Raw genomic sequence first — 10,024 nt, 5'->3', positions numbered from 1 at the left:
GTGCAAAGCCGAGGTCGGAAGGTATAGTCTAACATCAAAAGCAATGTTCCTGACAATTCCACTAATGAGGATAAGTATCAAAAAGAAACAAGATATAAGGAGGCTATGAAATATCTAAAGGGAAAGCTGCTACCATCGCATTAAAAACTCTGCAGCTAACTTTCTAGCCATATTAATGATGAAGTGATACTTGAACAGTAACTTTCAGCTTTATAGCTATTACCCAAAAACTTCAAGAAGGTGTTGATGGGACAAGGATCAACACCAACAATCTGATTTGCACGTGGAAAGTGGAGATGAAAGGGGGAGATAGTATAAAATGGGAAAGAGACCCTGAGAAAAAGGGATCGAGAAATTATTAGGAGAAAAATACTATAGCAATTAAGAATTGAACTTGTAATCTAACTTGGGAGAAATATATAAGAGCTGATCTCCTCGGACTGTGCCGAGAACAATTTTATTTAGAATAAACCAGTCTATTTTCATTTTTTTATCATCTGAATCCACTTTATTTGTTGTATGATTTATTAAAGCCTAGCTTTACAACCCACTCTCTACAAATTCATTGTATTGAGTTTTTTGGGCCTAAGTTCATTTATCATTTGGGCTAGGGACTCAAATTGCGTCTTACAAATATATTTCTAAATAAACAAACTTTCCACATATATATAATAATTATAAAAATAAAAAATTATAAAAAAACTCATCTCTCTCTCTCAATTTTTTTTTAAAAAAATATTATTTTTAAGAAAATATAATTATATGAGTAAGACATTTCTTAAAATAAATCTCAAGTTTTACTCTAATATTACAACTCATAACCAAATTAACTTATGAATATGTTTAATTATTCCATCACAACATATTTTATTTTTAGTAATAAATATTACAATTCTTGTTGTAATTCTTATTTAGTGTACTAAATATGCCCTAAGTCTCAAATGCTCCATGTTAAGTATGTTAAGGAATCCTTGAATCAGTGCATTATTGATGTTTATCAAAATTTGAGATAATTTTTATGATTTACTATTTTTTATGTATTATGTTATATTTGAATTTTCAAATATTAGGTCCTTTTCCCATGTTTTTTTTTTTTTTTCCTCTCTCTCTGGGTTTCTAGTTTACTAGTTAAATTCCTATCTAGTGAACATTTGATATTTAATCAAGCCTACAAATTGGCATCTAAGCCTAAACGAAAGTTAGGGTTCAGTAGTCCTTAGCAGAAAATATTTGATAAATTTTTTTTTTCACATTTTGGTGGATTTTTAAAGTTTTCATTATGGATTCAAAGGGTCCTTTGTATTAGATTTAAGTATTTTATCTAGTGAGAACGAGATTTAACTTTTAATTTTATATCAATTGTATTGCCATTGATATGGGAACGAAGACGAAAGTAATAACTATGTTAATGCATGGTTATCAAGGAGTATAGCCCCTAAGGGTAAGTATCATCAAGTTGATGATCCATAGACTCCATAAAATTAATCAGTGACATGTCCATCGATTTAAGATTGACGGCAATTAGGAATAGTCATGCAAAATATTTTGTTTATATGGCCAACTTGAAAATAATAGATTGGATCCTTGACTTGAAGATTAATTCTTTGCTTATGCGTGCAAAGATCCTTGAAATTTGAAGATGCTACTAGTATGCTGTATGAGCATCGGTGAGTGATATTGCCCTTTTTATTTATAGATTGGCTAGTCCTTAAAATAATAATAATAATTACATCCTATTGTGTCTCAAATAAGCTTGAAAATGGTGAAACACTATGCTTGAAAGATGCAAAATTTATGTAAATTAAGGGGATGATGCTTAGAATGTGAACCCAACTTTTTAAGAAAGTAAAGCCCTGCCATAAGCTGAGCTTGAGATGAAGACAATATTTCACAAGAAGTCTCTCAAAAGGTTAAAGAGAAATTTTAGAGTTGATTGAATGGATAAGCAAAAATAATGTTAAGGTGAAGATCGTTAGAAATATTATGGAAGATATAACCAAATTTAAAAAATGTGGCGAAGATTGGACTGATAAGCCCTACAATTTCATTAACATGTCAAAGTCCATTAATTTTTTAGGTGTAAAGTGTGAAACAAAACAGTGTTTTTTGGATTGCGGTGAATTTTGGAGATTTGCTTTGTCAAGATATATATCAAAACAGTGTTCAAATACCTTTACTTTGTTTTAAGTTAGTTCCCCCTCCCCCACAAACTGGAATCAATTTTTATGGCCTACTTCAATATTTTTATATAATTTTTGGATTTTTAAGTTTTGCTTTTTATTTCCTTACTTTAATTGTTTTTTAGGGTTTTCTGAATCAAATTTAAGTTCTTCTAGAGTAAGTACTCTAGTTAGGAATTTAGGATCAATCTAAGAATGCTCTTACATTGTAATTAGCTTTTATGGAGCCTATATATTGATTGACATCGAATTTGTAAACGGAAAGCTAACAAATTCAATATACATTAATATTTTTTTTTAGATTTTAAAAAAAATTTCTCGTGCATTCAAATATTTTTGTTATAGATTCAATATAGATTAAAAGCATATGTGAAGGTAGGACAAGATTTAACCTTCTTATATATATTCACTGTTTCACAAAATGAATCTTTGTCACTGCTCTTTCGCAATAGAATTTGACTTTTTCTTTTTCAAAGAAGAAGAGTGGGGTAGGGGATTTCAGACGACGTTTTTGAGCAGGACCAATGAAATTGAAAAAAAAAATATATATATATATAATATGCTATGTCGACATGAGCAAAGTAGAAGTATCTTATAAATAAATAAATAAAACTCACAGCTGTCTTTTTCTTTTTGGTTAGTAATGTTCTTTTTTTTCTCCCTTTGTTCCGGAAACTTCACTTTTGTAGAAGTTCGTTCTTAGAAAAATAAAACTTTCGTTCTTATATTTTTACATGATTTTTATTTTGGTTCCTAATTTTTATTTACATTTTTTTTATTCTCTATCTTGAAAAATGCATCTCATTTTTGTTCTTACTATTACATCAAAGACGAAAAATACATACATGACAAACGGAGTGCGTTGTTGGCATACTAAAAATTGACGTGGCCATTAAAATTATAATAATAAATGTTATTTGGCATTAAAAAATGCTATGTCTTTTTCTTTTTGATTAGTAATGTTCACTTCTTTTTTTCTCCCTTGTTCCAGAAACTTCACTTTTGTAGAAGTTCGTTCTTAGAAAAATAAAAGGCCCCGGGGCTGTTTGGTAGTGTAACTAGAACAACAGTTTTCAGTGTTTAAACAATATTATACGTATTTTTATACATTTTTTCACTTACACATATTTCCAAAAAATAAAAATAACGTTACTAGAATAACATTACCAAACGGATCCAATATCCCAATATGGATTCATGATTTGATAGAGAAAAAAAATACTTAATAAAAAAGGAAAAATGTTGTAAAATAAAGGAGATAACAGGACAAGACAAAAAACAAAAAATTGAGAATAAGTTTATATATGAACTTCTTCAAGTGATCATCCACCACCACGTAAAAAAAATTTATCATTTTTCATCTAGAGAATTTGAGATATGGATATGTCTTTTTTATATATTTTATTTCATTTGAAAAGAAATGAAAATTGCGAATTTTTGTGGTTAAGAGTTAAAGATTAATATTACATTTTTCATTAATCTATATTACATTTTTTAATTTTTTTAAATATTTAATTTGGTTCCCTTGAAAAAATATTTCTGGTTTGGTTACTAGAGACAATACTATTGGATAAAAATAGGGGCTCTTACAGTATATCCTTATTGCATCTAATCATGATTACCTAGATTAAAAATAAATGTATATAAAAAAAACCCTATGAACGTGATTATTAACCATTATGCAACTGTCTGATTAAGATTAAATAGAAGATTAACCACCACCACCACTCGGTTGGGCAGGTTGGTAGCTCCCTAGGCATGCACCATGTGGTTGGAGAGGGGGGGCATGGGTACGAATTGCCGGGGTCACACATATATATTATGTAAGTATTTCTAATCATTAAAAAAAAATTTAACTATCCTCCAAGACGGTTCTTGTAAGACTTAGGACCCCAATTAAGTTACGTGTTCCACTACTCTACGTCCAGTATTGAATTAGTCACCAAATTTTGGTGCCTGTGTGTTCAGATTTTAATTTGTGTCTACTTTATGATGGTCATTCTTTATCATTAGGCTAGGTCACATTAATTGATTATTACTATTTTTGGATGGAACAAGATTTGATCTAGATTTCTTAATCTACGATAAAATATTTTATCTATTAAATTAACTAGAACTCATTGTAGTAAATATTCAAATTACATGTTTTTTTATATTATGTACAATGTTAAATTCTCATTAAGGTTCACCCTAAAATTTTAAGTTACATGAATTTTTTTTTTCCCCTAAACCCACATAAGTAATGTAGAAATATCTTTATTCTCCCGTTACCCTAATTTATAGCAGCCATTTTCTTTTTGGTTAGTAATGTTCACTTGTTCTTAGAAAGATAAAATTCCTACGTCCCAATTTTAGATCCGTCATCTCATAGAACAAGAAAAGTTTTGGGGGTGGGAGGGGGAAGGAAAAATCATGCGAATTCTTGCGAAAGGAGTATCTGTGGAAACAAAGACGACGTGGACAAACTAGTAGCCTTTGAGGCTTTGAGTCTTTTTTTCCTTTTTTTTCCTTCTTTCTAACAAGACTAATTTACAGATCACAACCTTGAAGTTTAGAATAATTTTGATTTTACTCTCTAGGTTTAAAAATTTTAATCAATTCCTTTTAACTGTTAATGAAGTGGCCATTAAGTGCCACCTCAACTCATCAAAATGGTGTAGTTTTTATGCTTTGAATCATTTTATTTTATATTTAGGCCTCTTACATTTAGAGAATTATTTTAAGTTTTAAAAGGGTTTTTTTAATAGATTAATCAAGTGATGTGGCATAAGTAATTGACATGATATTATTCAGTTGGATTAATTAATACACATGGCTAGTTGAGATGGCACTTAATAGACACCTCATCAATGGAGATGGATGGAAGGGAGCAAATCCAAATGCAACGAAATGTTAGGGTAGCAAATTTTTGAAACTTTTTAGGGTAATCAACATTACCCTAAATCTCAAAGATGGAAAATTTCTTTTGTCTTTTGAACAATGTGAAACGAGAGTAACCTAGGTGTGGACCAAAGGGGTCATGCTCCCCAAAATGACTTTTTAATATAAGATTTTTTTATTTATTTATTGCATTTTATGTGTTTTATCATGTAGTTAAAAACCTTTAGCCAACAAAATTTTTTAAATTTTTTGTTCATCTTGGTTTTCCTAATAAAATACAACTATGAAGATTTCACCGAATGAGGGGTGAATGAGCTTTTGGACTATTTTCAATAGCGTAATGGATGGTCTCGGGATAAAGAATTCCTTGGTGTTACACCATGATGTAAAAAATGCATGTGTTATCACTTAGATAATGAAAACAATTCTTAATAGAAAATAAAATAAAATAATCATTAGATAATGAAAGAAACTTAACACATATGTTATCACTTTGTTGTAATCAAATTTATCTTCTTTCATGGGCAAATTTAGTCCTACAACTAAAAGAATTCTCAACATAATTAATTATGTATAAGACAAATCCTTAAGGTACATTAAAGAATTCCCACCATGAAGAAACCATAGTACTCGAACAATAGAAAAAGTGAAATCACCAATCCAACACAAAGTTGTAGAATGAAGACGAAACACCCTAGAGAGAAACCACCTTAACTTAAAGCCCGGTGGAGGGAACTTCTTGAAAGTAACCTTTAAAAGTTGGAAGTAGGGTGGAAACTGTGCTATGGATAAAAGGATTATCGGCAGGCATATCATCGTATATACAGGAAGCGCCATATCTTTCAGTTTACTTTTTAGCAAGAAGAATTGTCCAGCACAGAAAGAAATCAACATTGACCCAGGGGAAACAAAGAGCAATGTTAGGCCAAGCAGAAGTTTCCTCGGCACATAGACATGGAAATCTTTCTGTTGGCATTGGGAGGTGAGGATGGTGAGGAACAAAACAAGGCAATGATAGAAAAGCACAGAGCAACAAGCGAGGAAATAGCAAATAAGGTGAACGCTAGATGTTTTACAAGGATTGGCATGCCACTACTATCATTGATACCACCAGGAACAGTGGTTGACGCCAGAAAGACAACAGTAGTGATGAGTGTAGTCACAACAGAGCAGGAGTTTGAAGTGCTTTTCAGCCACTTGCCTCCCTCCCTGACGAGGTCCATGTGGCTTTTCAGCCACTTGTTGTGTTGATAACAGTAGTGTTGCAGCAGGTTATTTTTAACAAACTGCATTAAAATATATACACATAGAGAGATTAGAGAGAGTTTGATTGTTGATTATAAATTTGATGGAGTAAAATTTTATACCAAAGTACCGTTACGTCTAAAATTCAGACAACAAAAGTTAAAATAAGGATAAGGCTCATTAAAATTTATGCAGCAGCAAATGATGAATTTAATTATGCAGCAACAGATGAAGTTTGAGTTTAAATAAATATGCAGCATCAGACGAGGATAGTAAGAAGCTGTAGATTAGGTTTTTTAAGGTTTCAAATTAGTAATGATAGGAGTTAGTTCCTCTTTGTGAGGATAGTAATCTCGCTATCAGTATTTGGTTTTGACATAATTGCATTGAAGTAAAAGTTAATACCACTAAAAATCATGAATAGAAGTGATAAATTTTAAACCAACTCTGTGTTGGTTATCTCATAAACCATAGCTAAAATCTGTGAACCCAGCAAACTGAACTTCTGGTTTCAAAACTTATGCAATCAATAATCTTTTGGAAAGTTTAAAAGCAGAGAGAGTCACCTGAGTGTTCATAACTGAACTTATGTAGTCAACTACTTGCTGGGAAATCTCTGTCTCCCTCTCCAACACAACTTTCGTTGAGAAAATCTTCAGAAAAAACAATAGATCCCAAAGGATCCACAACAGCTGTCATATTATCCAGACTTGTTCAAAGGCACTCTTCACTATGCTATCAGCGAATGAGTACAATCTGTCACCTCTGGTGCAGATATAACACCACAACTGATAATAATTCAGAGAATGCTAAATCAGAATATCAATAAATTTTAAACTAATGATGTTAGATGATAAAAATGTAAGAAATGTAAGTTTTTTTAATGCCCAGTCAAATAAAAATTCAAACCTAGGTTCTTCACAAGGAGAAAGCTGGATAATACCATTGAGCTACAAGCCTCTTGACAGCAAGAAATGTAAGTTAATAAGACTTCATTACAAGCTCTTTTGGAAGTCACAATGGGGTTAATTATGGAAGAAGTACGAATTCAAATATTTTTCACTGTTTGTGAGATGCTTCCATCATTGCTTAAGTGAACGAACGAGCAAAAAGAAGGGAATAATGCACAACAATTCTAAAACAAGCCAAGAAAAATCAAATAGAACTTGCCATAGAAAATTTAGCATCACTATCATGGATTGCCCTCAACAATGCTTCCTTTAAAATTTCTAAGTGAAGAGAATCATCAAAACTCACCTTCCATGAATACTTAAACCAAGGAAAGCATTCACAAATTAGAAGTACATATAAAAAATATCCCGTCAATTAAAAATCTATGCCTCAACAATGCTTCTTCTAAAAATTCTAAGTGAAGAGAATTATTGAAATTCACTGGCAATGAATACTTTGACCTAGGAATGCATTCTCATTATTTGAAGTACATATGAACAATATCCTGTCAATTAAAAGTACATGGTGAGATAACATGTAGGCAATACCATTAACAATATAAGAGTACTGTACTAAAACAGATGTGACTGAAAAATATGTTGCATCCAGAAGGAAATAAGTATGTAAAATCAAATACTCCAATAAAAGCTTTGGAGCCATGCCACTAGCTTCGGCACCATCATGACCATCAAAAACCGCCATGATTCCAACTGTAACCTCCTTAACCCCCATTTTGCTTGCTCCAACATCAAATTCATATCATTACAAAAGCCAACTACAATAAATGAAACAGTAAAACACACCTAAATTTCTTTCATTTTGGATAAATTACCACTATTTCCAAAAACTTAAATTGATAAGAAAGGTAAATTTACCTAATCATTACTATAACACTCTTCCTTACGAATGGACTAGACTCTCCCTTAATAAGTTAAGTAGGGGGCCCAACATGTAGAATTTTCAACTCTTAATTGGGAAGGAAGAATGATGACAAGGTTGGAACTCAAGAATCATGACCCAACAAGTCTAGAGTTGCACAAAATTTCACAATCACTGATGTGGCAAATTGTTAATAATAATTTAAAATGTGATATCAGTGGTTAGCTTAGATGTTAACGAGTAAAAACTTGTCAACTTAACAATTGTGAAAATTACCAATTATCTTGTCTATAACATTATCCATCAAGATTACTAAATTACCAATGGTCCCAAAAAATTAAGGTGCTAATAAATAATATATTTAGAATCCATCTAGGAATAGTTTATCTAGCTTTTCGCTGAAAATGTGCTAAAGCATACTTGTATCTTGAAAATTTTTGAAATAGCGAGAAAATGCAGGGAGAAAGTGCTGTTCATAAAAGTTAAGAGTTAAAAGCTAATACCAAACAGACTTAATCACTTAACCATTGCTTTAAACTTCTCCCCTCTCCTCGTGTGTATTAAAAATACTTAATATTCTCAAAAGAAAAAACAGTAAGTTAATCCCACATTGGAAAATGAGTGTGAGTTAAAGAGGTTTAAAGCATATGCTATGTATCTAAGAGTTGGGCACTTTTAAATATATATCACGGTAAGTTTCTTTGAAAAATCTTCTTCCCTCTCTTCTTTCCCTTCCTTGTATGTATGTGTTAAAAATACTTAATATTCTAAAAAATAATAATAATCACACCCCTATGTGGTATTTAATTGATTTAATCAACTACTTCCATTAAACAACTAAATTTTAACGTACATTTTATAAATTCAAAATCTAACTATATCCACAATAAACATAAATGTCTTAAGCCACTGAATATTCAGAGCAAGAAACCAAAATTGGCCTAAAAGGAAACATCATGGAAGTACTCAGGGGTGTTTCTGCAATATATGCTAAATAGAATGGTATTAATGCAATTAACAACAAAAACCCTAAGAGAGAGAGAGACCAGGAAAAGGGATGCGAATATCGAGGGCACAGAGGATGCGATCCTCTTGGGACTTTCGGCGACCTTGAAGTATCGCCGATTGGCAAGGAGCGGTGCTTGAGGTTGTGGTGGTGATGGTGGAACCGTAATTTCAGAGAGTCCAGCGGGGGCATTTTGGGGATTGAAAGACCGCGGGAGCACCGCCTTCTTTGTAGACCGTCACGCACGTCGATGATTCTCCATTAGAGCGCGTTGCAAAAAGAATCGCTAAATTTGAATGATTCATTCATTTGCTACCGTTTGTGAAACTGAAAGATCACCATTAGATTAGGTACTGTTAAATTGAAAATTTTCTATGTAAATAGGTCGGTGGTGAGCTGCAACGGAAAGCTAAGCTAATGCCTTTTTTATTTTCTTATAGGCGTGTGAAGCACTGAAACTCCTCTAGATATACCGTGGAAAATATTAAAAAAATAATTGTTTAAAAATTAGTTATTTTTTATTTTCCCTAAAATGTTTTAAAAAGTATTTCCTAAATCAATATTTAGAACATCTATTAACTTTTCCCATAACAAGAACATTGAAAACACTATAGATCTAAAAAAAAAAAAAAATAACAAAAAATAAAATAAAAAATCTTAAAGGTGAAATGTACTCTCTTTATTTCAAGTCATGAGGAACATATTTCTCATTGCTGATTATATGACATAAGACTGTATTGTCAAAATATTAAGTGATTTATTAGTTTTTAATATAATTTTTGTATGGAAAATTTCAGTTTCTTAAGTTTTAAGAAATTTAAATGGGCTTTGGCAATTAAAAGATTAAGTCATAACCATAATTTTCCAATAACAAGACAAGATA

At 31.4% G+C, this 10,024-nt stretch overlaps 1 long non-coding RNA gene across 1 annotated transcript; it reads right to left on the bottom strand.

The window, feature by feature from the left end:
• Window positions 1-5,492: 5,492 nt before the first annotated feature.
• Window positions 5,493-9,578, bottom strand: LOC126708596 (uncharacterized). Its single transcript, XR_007649200.1, has 3 exons — window positions 9,182-9,578; window positions 6,872-7,093; window positions 5,493-6,346 (listed from the first exon to the last, which is right to left on the bottom strand). It is a non-coding gene; the product is annotated as an uncharacterized LOC126708596 (long non-coding RNA).
• Window positions 9,579-10,024: the final 446 nt, after the last annotated feature.

Source organism: Quercus robur, chromosome 12 (assembly GCF_932294415.1).
Source record: "Quercus robur chromosome 12, dhQueRobu3.1, whole genome shotgun sequence".
In the NCBI taxonomy this organism is placed as follows: Eukaryota; Viridiplantae; Streptophyta; class Magnoliopsida; order Fagales; family Fagaceae; genus Quercus; species Quercus robur.
This window is presented reverse-complemented; position numbering and strand designations above follow the sequence as displayed.